We start from the raw sequence: 12,568 nt of genomic DNA, 5'->3' as shown, positions 1-12,568 counted from the left end.
CCTAGTGCGTAATATCCTCCAATTACAATGACCAACGTTGGTTACGCTCGATAAAAACTTACCGGCCATGAAAGTCGACACACTAAAAAAAAATTGAGGATATTAGGCAATCGAAGAAGAACCATAATCGATATTCATCGTAAATCGACGGCAATTTGTAATCTATTACCATAGACTACCATTTAATTATTATTTCAGTTACTGCTTCCCGTGATCGAGCGTATTCGTTGATTCTGCCGATAATGGCGAGAATAGGCTTTCACTTAGCAGGGTTGGTTCTTCGCTTCAGCCTTGAATAAGTACATTACCAGAAATGAATAGTTATCCCGAAAACTACTGCACTGTAAAAATACTGTAGTCACCCTGAAATGTTTTCATTATAAAGTAGAAATAAAATTAGGAGAATGGTAAATATTACGTAAGTTTTGCCGTAATTTTGCTGTTTTCCGATGGCAGAATTTCATGGGATCAGACACTACAAGCCTCTTGTTCAGAAATATTCCTTCGGACCGGCCCTATTCGTGAGTTGTGGTGTCATGACCTAGATAATCCAGCTCATTTTTTCTTATGCCTGGCTACAAGTAAATCTAAACTGTCTTTTTGTAAATGCTACTTGCTCACTGCACATTCCTTTGCTGCATGCATCACAACTACACATCTCACCTGCATACACTATAGAGGAAAATTCAATAGTAACTAAAGGTTAATTGGTATGTGTCGGGTTACGAACGGCCAAATCTGAGATCAAGTGATAGATCCGATTGACTGTTTCCGGCGATAGCCTTTACTTCATTTACGGATTTTTCCATTTCATTTTATTCCCACAATGAAGGAGAAGCATCATAATTTTAATCTACTTGTGTTTCCTTTGCTGTATGTCCATTTCACATAATAAAACCAAAATTTCCGCAATAACTGCCTACATTTGGGCTAGCATATGTTATATTTACTTCAATTTTACTCGTCTACCGCTCGTTTTCCACAATCGTTCGCTGCATTCCTCACACGTTTCCCAAAGTTTCAATGCAATTTCAATTTTGGCCTCGGCTTTCGGTGACTTAGGAGTTACACTACGCTGCAATATCATTTATTTGTTTGGAAACGGAAGTTTCCAGCTTAACAGCTGTCTACTGAGAGTATCACATTTAAGTAGTCGTTGGCTATTGAAAATTTTGGTAAAGTTATGGCATAGATTCGATTTAGTTGGAGCGGGGATGCGGGTAGAGTTAGGGGTGCTTTTGGGAAATTCGTGCTTGTTTGAGGGTGATGAGGTTATATCCCAAGGTATGTCAGCAGTCAATTGTTGGTGGAATGAAAAGATTTTGAATATAGCAGTAGTAATGATTTCAAAGAGGTGTTGCTTGAGATTTCCATTATAGCTCCATTGCGTATATATTTACTCTGAGAACGCCACTCCGACCAGCCGTGCGGCGACGCGTTCGCGAAAGAAGTGCGCGTTTAGATAGTGGGGAGGGGGGTCGTGCAGTGAAATCATAAGAGCCGTAAACGGGGGGAGTGCCCCCCTGGGGGCAAAAGCCTGTATTTTTGGGTCACGGAGCGAAGGCGAAGGGGGGCCCCTTCTATTCCACTTGCTGCTGCTAGGCTCCGCGCCCGTCCGCCGCTTCGCGAGAGGTCGAACTCCCGTTAAGAGAGGTGAGCGAGTGAGTGCTGAGGATGCTGAGCCGGAGACGAACCGAGTGGGGGCTCTCCCTCCCTCTTCCTCGCTAAGCCACATCCCCTCTCTTTTCCTTCAACTGAACTCTTGAATGCAGCAGTGCCTCAAAGGAGGATTTAGCACCTTACCCCTCACCCTTCCTCGCCCCGCGCTTCGCCGGTAAAAATGCCTGAGAGCGTCAAGCGAGATTTGCCGCCTGCACTTGTTCTGCCCGAAAATATTTTTTTACGAATTTTTATGTAAGGGTCCAAACCGTGAGGTTTCATTATTTAGATATCAGCCTATCAACATTGGATAGAAAATGGGAAGAGAGATAAATAATTTCTCAAGTATTGAGGCATTGCTTTTAATAGGCGCTGCATTTTCATTTTACAAAGGTTGATTATTAGAAATTAAATTACAGTTTGCATACTTCATGCATCAAAAATCTTTATTTAGTCTCCTATTCCACATATTTCATCATTTTAGCCTTCACTTTAACCTGGTAAACTCACCGTTAAACGAAGATAAAAAAAACTGAAAAGAATGGAAAAAATTCAAATATACTTCCTTTTTTTTTTCGCAGATACCTGATTTTTTCATTTCCTTCATGTTTGAATACCATTACATTTACCACCTGTTTTCGTTCCGCACGAATTAAACGTTTTCCGACCTGCTTTAAGCGCGTAAGAGGTTTTGTAATTTGAGTTTTCATACACTTGCAAAACTATGCCGTTAGCCATGAAAAAAATAGGAAGTTGGAAAAAATCTCGACGATATTTTCTTGATTTTTTTTAGATGTTTTTTTTTCATTTTCCTGAGTTTTAATAGCATCATTAAGATTCCAATGCTTGTTCGCGTGATGTGTGCTTGGAAACTGCAACAGTTGTGGAATGAGGCATTCGTTGGATGGGATGTGAAATTTTGAAAAAGAACAGGCGCCTACTCATAACGATAGCCAACTTCCTGCAAATATTTTGTGGACCATAAGAACATTTATTGAGGTACGTTGAGTCTGCACGATAGCTGCCCGCAAAACTGGTCAGTATCCTGGATCCGCCACTGCTTATGAAGTATGTAATATGTGAGACAATAAAGCGTTTTATTCTGAAAGGTAGACCCGTGGGCAATTCTGAAAAAAATCGAGTTAAGTTATTGAAGTGTAAAGGCATTTTAATACCTTAATATTAAGTAAACACATTTTTTTAGGCTTTTCTATTTCTTTTGCGTTTCTGCGGGTCACAGCTGCGCCATTGACGTAAATGAAAGACAGTTCTAAATTTAAATACATATTGTACGAATGACCGAGCAAATCGCGGTAAGACAGCATGTCTTACTGTGTTTCCGTATATATTTCACTCCCACGGAGTGAAAATCTAATCCAGAATAACGGCTGTGTACACGGCATGACACAACCAATAGAAATAAATCGTGATGAAAGTTAAGCTGTAAGCGTCAATTACTCGAATAATGTTCGAGATCGTATTTTCCTACGGTGAAATTCCGTCACAAATTGCGGAAAAGGTTTTAATATTTTTTTTACGTTTTAAAAATTTATACCAGTGATGCTTAAAAAAATCCTTGCCACCGCGGAAGACTGCGGGAGTCGAACACCTGGTTCTCCATTCACAGCGAGTCTTGCTCCATTCACAGAGAGCGTTGTTGCCGCGGAAGCAGATGATACTTCCTCATTGTGACTTCGAACACGTTTTTTTGTGGCGAGAACTCAACCGTTCGTCTTTGTGAATTTTTTTCTTCCTTTTTAGTGGTCACTGTCGGCGCGGAATCGATCATTTTGCGCTTTTCCTCCATGATCACCCTTTCACTGTGCTTGGAAAATATAATTTCTTCTCGTGAAATCCTTTAAATTTTTTCCTCGCATATCCTGTATGTGGTCTTGCAACTTTTGTCAACGGAAGGGAAAGAGCGAGGTTTTACATGTGTAAGAATGAAGTTAGGGTCTAAAATGAGAAATCGCTTTTTAAAAAGTGAAGGGATATAATGGCAGCTGCCAGTCAACATCCACTTTCGAATCAAGATTTTTGTCCCTCCTCTCCGCCAGCTACTTTTCTGTTTCAAATGCGCCCTCATGCGACTGAAAAAACCTTCTTGCGGAATATTAAAGGTGATTATGTCAGTGATATTTTTCCTTAATACTTCAATATTGATGAATGATTTGTGCTTGAATTTTTATAAACATTATTTTATCAAGATTCGCGGAACTATTATCGTTTGTAGCGGTGGTAATTTTTCTATCTGCTCACACTTTTTACTCGGGTTTCAATTGCACTTATTTTAGAGATTTTTTTTCAGATAATTTCCATTCCCTTATGAACGTATGCTATGAGATTTTTAAGTACCTACGAAAATCTATCGAACTGAACGATTTGCTTAATTTCCGCGACAACTTTCATTAAGGACATATTAGCACTGATGCTGGCTTAATGTACACTATCCGTTTTATTATTCAAAGAGATCTTTATTTTATTAATATGTTCACGTATTTTTACGGCGGAAACGTTCTCTGTTGTAGACCGCTATTCCAAGTGCCCGATTGCTAACTTAGAGGTCGCGGGTTCGAGTCCTGCCTGGGTGGTTCGACCACCATCCAAGGCATGGATGTATGTGATTATCAAACAAGTTAATCGTGATTTTTAATATTAATTGTAATTATTATTAATTTAAGCACGTATCTTGCCTGGGGCCTTCAAAAATTCAAGTTATCTTTAGTTAATACTAAATATTTGCGAAGTAACGAAGGATTAAATAAACGAATCAATTTTAGCGGGGTTAAGGAGTGATTTGCTGTCAACATATGAGATGTTTTGCCTCTGAAAATCGTTATGTTGCTTCCACAAAAGCTCCTGTATTACGCGACTTCCATTTTCAATTGTAAATTCCTCATTTAGCGCCCTATTTGCTTTGACTGCAGCTTCTTTTTTAGGACTGGTAAGGTCATTATATTATCAGGTAATCGTCGCAGTAGACTCGTTTTCTAAGAAATGTCACGAAGAATTGAATGAATAACTCTTCGCTGTTGATCCTTACCCAAGCAGCAAACGATATCCGTCGGATATCTAAATAAGGTTGATTTATCCAAAACACACTTCACGGTGAATATTTTGACAACGTTACATAAATATCCTATTCGTAACATCCACGACGAGTTGTAAAAATTACTTCACAAAGATATCCAAGTTGTGAAATCTATGATGTTACAAAATTTTAATTCCAAACAGTATGCATAGGTAGCATACGTTCTGTATAGAATCGAAGAGCACGAATGTTTTGTTTGCATGTATGTGGATTACCAAAAACTATTAAAAGCACACCCATTATCTACTCATTAGATGCTGTGAGGGTATGTAAGAGATGTTGTAATACGAACCTCCATGTCCACTGTTGAACATCGCTGCTACGTTGTTTGGCGGTTCTTTTGGATATTTAACAGATACGAAGTTAATTGGATCAACAAGGATATTGCACAGATGTCATATATGAACGCCGACAGTGTTGTCTGGATGTTTTTGGGCAAATGATTGCTGCTAGGGTAGCCCTCATAATTTGCTATTTGCTGCAGATAAGCTTTCTTTTTCCATTTGCTTCAAACGTTTTGCTGAATTGAAAGTAAATATCATGTTTTTTTATTTCTTATAGCGTGTCTCATTATGAAAGTAAGATTATTTATTGCAGTTTTCAAAAGGGCATATGATTGCCTACTTAGCTCTTCGACTGCGCTGGAAAATTTCCCCTGCTGTATTTCTTTACATATTTGCGTTCATTTTTTTCTTGACTCAGTGGGTTTCAGTCAGTCTTTCACAACTTCATTCCACATCGGCCAGAACCAGAATTCCACCTTATGTGCCGGGTGAGCGCTAGATTCACTTTGCCTCTAGCCTTTTTCATGAGGGCCTGAATTTTTCATGAGCTAGAGAGGTACTACATCGCTCTTAACTCTTCGAGAGAAAGTTTTCACGGCTTTCTATGAAATAAAATCTTAGTAGGTCGGTCGTTTACGTGTATTTGACTCGATGTTAACTTTAATAATAGTAATGTCTATATGCGAAGAGAAAAAGTTAGCGTTTATCCTCTTTGCAAGGAATTAATTGAAATTCCTAGTGAACATATTTTCTTTAGATATTCATTTCCCGACAGAGGCTGATCTTTAAGATTCCAGCCAAATATATCATTTCGTTGCGAATATATAAAATGTGACAATTCAATACCTTCTAATCCCCCAAAAACAAAGAGTTTTCATGCCGTGAAATATTTGTTGGCGAGGTTTACATACCACGGTCAGTCAGACCCGAAATTCCAACTGATAAATGATTATCGGCGATATCACAGATTTCCTGTGGATAGAAAAAAGAGCAATCGGCTTTGTCAAAGATAAAAATTTACTGTGGTATACAGGTGGGATGATTTGTAGAATGTCCCTTGCTAAGCTGCCTTAACTGATAGAATATCAATAGTAATAATAATTACCTCATTTCTCTACCTATGACTCTTGAACTTGCAGTACCCGTATGTTAGTTTTCCAGGATAGCACATACTCACAAGGCGGAGCCATGATGTGTGTTTTTTTACAGATTGGTTATCTACCATTCTAGTTAGGTTTATGTAGAAACAGAATGGAGATTATCCTTCACACGTGAGGGCCTCCAACCTCAATCTGTATTTCTCTAATTAGCTCGACATGCGTTCTAACTCTCACATTCATTAATTTTGTTCCCTTTCCTTTTACCATCTGCGTGAGGTTAAAGTCTCCTGTCTATCACAGTCCAACCAATTTCACTCTAGCTTTACTATTTAAGGCTTTATTTGACCCGTCAGTACCCAGAAATATCCTTAGTAGGTAATATCATAACTAAAATATGACTCAAGTTATCCTTACGCTCATTCACATAATATGACTAAATCACCTTCCAATGGTACTAAAAAATTACTCCACCCGCTCAAACTTCGTATTTTCTGATTATTGTTCATATTGTAGTTACTATAATGCTTCCTGTGGTAATTAGATCTTATCTATAATTTAGTTTCATTATGTTTTCCTCTTTTATGGGTATCTATATGATAACAGAAAATTTTCTTTTTCAAGTTTTGGAATGGAAATTAACGGATAAAGAAACTTGAAATTAATTCACCGTAAAGCCTTGAATTTTCGTCGTAGACAGTTCGAAAATATGATTTGCCATGACTTATCGTTTAATCCCAAGCTCCGCTGGCTTTGCTGCGGTGAATCCATCTCTCACGCTGAAAATTTTATTCACCTGTGGCCGTTTCCTCTCCGCCGGTAGTCATTTGTTCAGAGTGAGAGAGCTGGCTAACCTCGGCTGCTCGGAAGAAAACTCTGGAAATCATCATCCTTAAGCGGCGTGACATTTCAGAACTAAAGAGAAGAAGAAGCACTGGCCTGCCTGCCTGAAGCAAGGACACGAGGGTGGTCGGCCCATGCGTCCTTCAAGAGTCCTTCGCCAGGAAAATAAAAATACAAGTCCAAAACAGGGCCACACCTCACGCATATTTCCTTTTTTCTGATCGAATATTAAAATACCTTCGAAAAGTTTTTTACAAACCTTTTTCTATATATATTTTAAGTTTGTAGCGCGTCGGTCTCTCTGCATTTTCGTAGTCACACTTCGGGGTCTATCGCAGTCGTGCCAAGTGCTATAGGGATAGGGCTCGGTGCGTTCGACGCAGAATCTTTGCAAGCACATTTTAGACCAGCGGTGTAGCTCGAAATTGCGTAAATTTGCGGGCAAAAAACGTGCAAACACGGACCAAAAGCAGCCAGCCCACAAAACGGGAGATAAACAGTGGCAGGCCACAATTAATTCCACGTCTCCCCATTGCAGTATTTCTCTTAACAACCAGTAAAAGGTGCAACACTATAACAGGCAACAGCGCCACAACTATAGGTGACAAGGCAATGACTGGCAGCGTCTTTATTGATGTCAAATACCCGGCGCGTAGCACTACTTCTGTTCTCATGCGAAAGAATTCCGTGAAGACCAGTAAAGACATTTAAATCGGTACTTATTCATTTGAGCAATATGACAAATACATGTGAGTGCATAAAATTTATCTCTTTTAAGATATGAATGTAATATCCCAGCTATCCAAACTCTAAGGGAAATAATGGAATTTTTTCTGTCATAAAACATAATATATCGCCAGGCTGCTCGGGTGATCCATCGTTTAATCTCCTCCATGGCTGTCGACGTATCGGGGTACGAGTGGTACGCCTCAAGACTGAATGACGTGGCTCAAAATGACGTGCCTTCACTACCAGCATACCCCCGGAAAGCATCAGATTGTTTTAATATGTCGTGATTTTAATTATGATGTGACATGAAAGTGTCATTCGATGCGCTTAAATAAGGTAAAATTGATACTTTCACACGTCCATGACGTGTTTAATGACGTGGCGATAAATACGCGTGGATGATAATCCCAGTTATGGAGTGCAATTACGAAATATTCACTCTAAGATCGTGGATAGAAATTGATGAATGCTATTGGTGGCATAGAAATCTAAATGCGAAATTAAAAGTGTCGTGTACAGTAGTCTTTCATTAGTGACAAGTTATGAGTTACAATTAGCTATTGCAAGATATTTTGCCGTTGATAACTCGGCCACACTGCCAAGTCGAGAAACTGAAGCAGTTGATTTGGCAAGACCTCGCTCTGTATTCAAAATTATATCTACCTATTATTATGAGCCCATTACCGGGGTAAATTAGTCCTCGTGAAGGAAAATTATGGAGAATAAATCTATTAAGTTCGTATCGTGCATGCATTTAAAATGGGATAATTGAAGTCTCTTTTTTTTAATAGTAAATTACTTTAAATATAACGTATTTGCTTTTACTTGAGGAAGTTAGAAGAAGAAGGAAGAGACCAGTGAGGAATTAGGGGCATGATAAGATAACCAAACTTGATCATTTAAAGATGCCAAAGGTGGAAGCCACCTCATTAGAAATAAATATGTCTGCTACCGGAGTTGGACCTACCTATTTTTCGGGGGAACAGAATTGTTGAATTGTTTTCTACGCACAATACTTTGGTGATTTTCGCTTATCAGCAGCGCTAAATTATCCAGCCTTTGGCCGTCCCCCACAATATTTCATACTATATCTCTGAGCAAGGAAATATGTCCACGAAAAATTTTCCATTTTGAAAAACAGCACTATCTCTGGCCATCGCGTTACTAAGCGCCATGTCTCGTCAAAATACAGCCTTCTCCACGCTCTGTCTCCTCTCAATACCTCAAGACTGTGATGGCAGTGGCACAAAAAGGGTCATGTACAGTTATCACAATATATATGGCGATTGAGCATTCGACATAACGGAAAAAAATTGTGCGAATGGAACTCGTCCTTACTTTCGAATTCCAGTTAGCTTGCCGAGGTTAACACTTTCGTTGTGTTCTCTACCAGTGATTTTCATCAAAAGAAAAATGCACCTGCGCATGAGCCTTTTCATGCGTTACGTGCAGAGCGTCTGAGTACTCAAGTTTCTCTATTTATCTCATGCGCAATTTATCTTGGTTTATGAGTTTGATATTAAAAAGAGTCCATATATCAAAATATGGACTAATAAATGAAATTTTGAGTGACATTTTATTTCTATTAGGAATTATACTTTGAACATTCACCCCTTACATATGTGTTTGGCAAATAGTTTTGCCAGTAAATAATCCTGAATTTATTTTTATAAATATCATTTCAAAAATAAAATGCAGCTTGAAGTTGGAAAGAGAAACATTGGAAAACCATTTGCGATTCTTAAGATGATTCGATTTCCTTGCTGTATTCCTTCACAATTGTATCCATTTTCAGTTAAGAATGTCGTGAGAATAAGATTACTGAAATACCGTGGTCATGGATATATTTAGCTTCGTTCCCTTCAAAAACATCTTTAGTGAATTGCGAATTATATTTGGCGGCTTTGGAGACCGACTGTTATTACGCCATCCCTCTTGAAAGGAAGTAGCAAGTGAATACCAGTTTCGGAGACATTTTCATTCTGCGATTGAGAATTTCGTGTCGCAATGGTGACTGCTGTGAAAGGGGACATTGACTTTATCGATGAGTGCTAATGACGTGAGCTCTCTCAGCAGAAATTGCAATCTGCGCATTGGTGTGTCTCTAATTCTAAACAGAGAGCTGTATAAGGCTAAATCTGGTGGAATGATAACATACTGGTAAATTTAAAGTTGCCGGTAATCTTACGCTGGTACTTAAATATTAATTCACGACCTATTTCAATACATTTTGTGTCATATTCAGGTGTTACAGTAATTTTAGTTTTCAATTTATTTCTCAAGTAGGAAGTTGAGGAGAAATCTCCTATAATATTAAAATAATGATTAGTTTAACTTCATGAAGCAGTTTTTGTGTTTTACATGTTTATCTGCGTAACACTCTAGTGATGATATAATAAAAATACACCAAAGATAAAATAAAAATGTATTAAAATTTTGAATTATGGTTTACCGTAAATCAAGTGACTGTAGCGAGAATAATCGCTGCGGAGAAGACTCATATCTCGTAATTAGTTGTCCCGAAAAGAATGCTACGGTAAACCTTTCCCAAAGGAATGACCTCAGGTGTAATGTTGGTGCTGTAACCCTCTCAATAAAATCCATCGTCATCACAGGTCATCAACCTGAGGGTCTGGTTTGACGCAACTTTCCGCTCTTATCTGGTGCCACCCATTCACTTTACTCGCTTAACTTTTTTTTCCTTTCTCTTATTGTTAATAATTTTATTCTAAACATTCTTCATCCTATTCTTCATCATTTGTTATGGCCATTGGAATAGTCTTAAGCATGAAACACACGCTCATTAGTTTCGTCCCTCTTAGTGATCACTCGAGCGATCGATTTTTGGGACCGGAAAAGTGATCGCTCGAGTGATCATTTTTCTGAATCACACGGTCCCTCCTACCGTCGCTTCTCGCATCATTTCCGATATCACAGCTCTATGTCGATCCCACGATTGTCAAACGTTGCGCTGCAATCGCATCATACGGGCATGCGTTCTGATATGGGGTTTCAGTGACGGTTTCAGCGACGGAAAAAGCGACTAGACGAGTGATGAAAATAGTGTTGGTAATCCTCATCATTGGAGTGATCGCGGAAAACAATTGCGCGCGACCAGCATTTCCGAGTTATCACTTGAGTGATTGATGGAGTGATCACTTGAAAATGACGAAAAAAATGATCGTTGATGATTCAGGCTTTATTTCGATTTCTTACAATATCAGGCCAAATCCTGTTCACATGTATCTGGCTAGAAAATCAAAGCACTGCTTGAAACAGTGACTTCGTGTGCAGTCACGCGCACTGATGCAAACTCATATACACCATGGATGAACTTCGCAATTTAAAAAATCCCGGCTAAGCCAAATATTATTTCATGGCGAACTTCATCTTTGGTTCATATTTCGGTTTTAAAATGTCTGCTTTTCCTTCTGACTCCCGCGAAAAATTTCATCCTGCTCTTTTCAGCACTCTTTTGTTGTTTATTTGTTGGCGCACAGCCGAATATAAGAACAAATACTTTCAATCTTCTTCATTTAAACTAATAAGAACTATATGATTTTGCCCGTACATGTTTTGTACTTGTGATATATACTTCGGCTATTCATATCGTATTTCTACACTCGTAAAAATCTGTGTTTCCGTGTGACGCTATTGCCAATGAGAGACTGTGACTTAGAAACTGTTTCGGTACTGGAAAATATATTTTTAGCTCTAAAAATCGTTATAAAGGCATTGGGAGAAAGGTTTTAAATATTAATGAGCAAAAATAAAAGAAAAATGGAGTCAATAGAATGTAATACGGAAGGAACGAAGAATATGATTTCTCTACCATTTTCTTTTCGTGTTACCATTTTAGCCGTGACAGAGGAACAAGATTTACGCAAACGGAATTCAGCAATGACCATCCTTTGTGGATGTCAATTACAGAGGAATATGTGCTGACTTTTTCTTCTGTACCTTCGTGGTATTTTGTCTAATGATACTTTTTTGAGCTACTTATTGTTTAATGGAAGGTTTGCATGGTAAATTTGCTGATCACTTCAATACATCTCCTCTCCCCATTCAGTCTCCTTCAATTCTACTGAGACAAATTTTTGAATATCGTTTGAAGCCTTTGGACACTCATACAGATACATCTTCGCGATGTGACGAGGCTCATAGGAAGACGTAAAATTCACACGCCTGTGGCTTAGTTTTGAATGAGCTCTACCCTCGTCTATCCAAACCATCGTTACGATTGAAGTATTGAATAAGCAAGTGTTACTTAGTTACATAATATTAGCATTTTTACGTGTCTGGCATTCATTTGGTGTATTATTTCTTGTCATCGTTGTCTCCCGTTTAAAAAGACAAATTTTGTTGAAGCATTGCTGGATTAGAGATTATTTTGAAGAGGTGGACAGTTTCAGTAGTCAGTCAGAGTGGAAACTCCAGATTATCTAAGTGCCAACACCTTTCAAGAAATTGGACCAATCAGCAGCCACTTGACATTCACCCTCGGCTAATATATTCTGGCCACATTTCTAGTCACCTCACTCGCCGTGAAGACGAAAAACTGACTTTGTTTTCGGAAAGTCGCAATCAATGTAGACTTTCACCCGGTAGACTGTCCGAGGTCAACTTAAAGACATAATTCGCCGGGATACAACGAGATCATCTTCCAAGAATCTTGCATTGAGTGGAAACTAAAGCGTCGATACTCTGTCTCGCATTGTTGCATTCCGGCGAGGTTTTTCGGCCTGCAGGACGGTTCGTTCGGGTTTGAGCGGATGGAGTGAGCGGGTGGGTGGCAGTCTTTGGATGTGCTGCTCAAGCAAAACACCACGGAAGCGAATCCACGAACGTTGGCTCTTCCAGCTTCT

General features: G+C 38.9%; 1 protein-coding gene across 1 annotated transcript in view; it reads right to left on the bottom strand.

The window, feature by feature from the left end:
• Positions 1-12,568, bottom strand: part of LOC124153653 — a 99,772-nt gene that overhangs the window by 83,862 nt on the left and 3,342 nt on the right. The gene's annotated exons all lie outside the window — the stretch shown is intronic.

The sequence above is a fragment of the Ischnura elegans genome, chromosome 2, assembly GCF_921293095.1.
Source record: "Ischnura elegans chromosome 2, ioIscEleg1.1, whole genome shotgun sequence".
Lineage (NCBI taxonomy): Eukaryota > Metazoa > Arthropoda > Insecta > Odonata > Coenagrionidae > Ischnura > Ischnura elegans.
The sequence above is the reverse complement of the archived record's forward strand: the minus strand, read 5'-3'. Positions and strand labels throughout refer to the sequence as shown.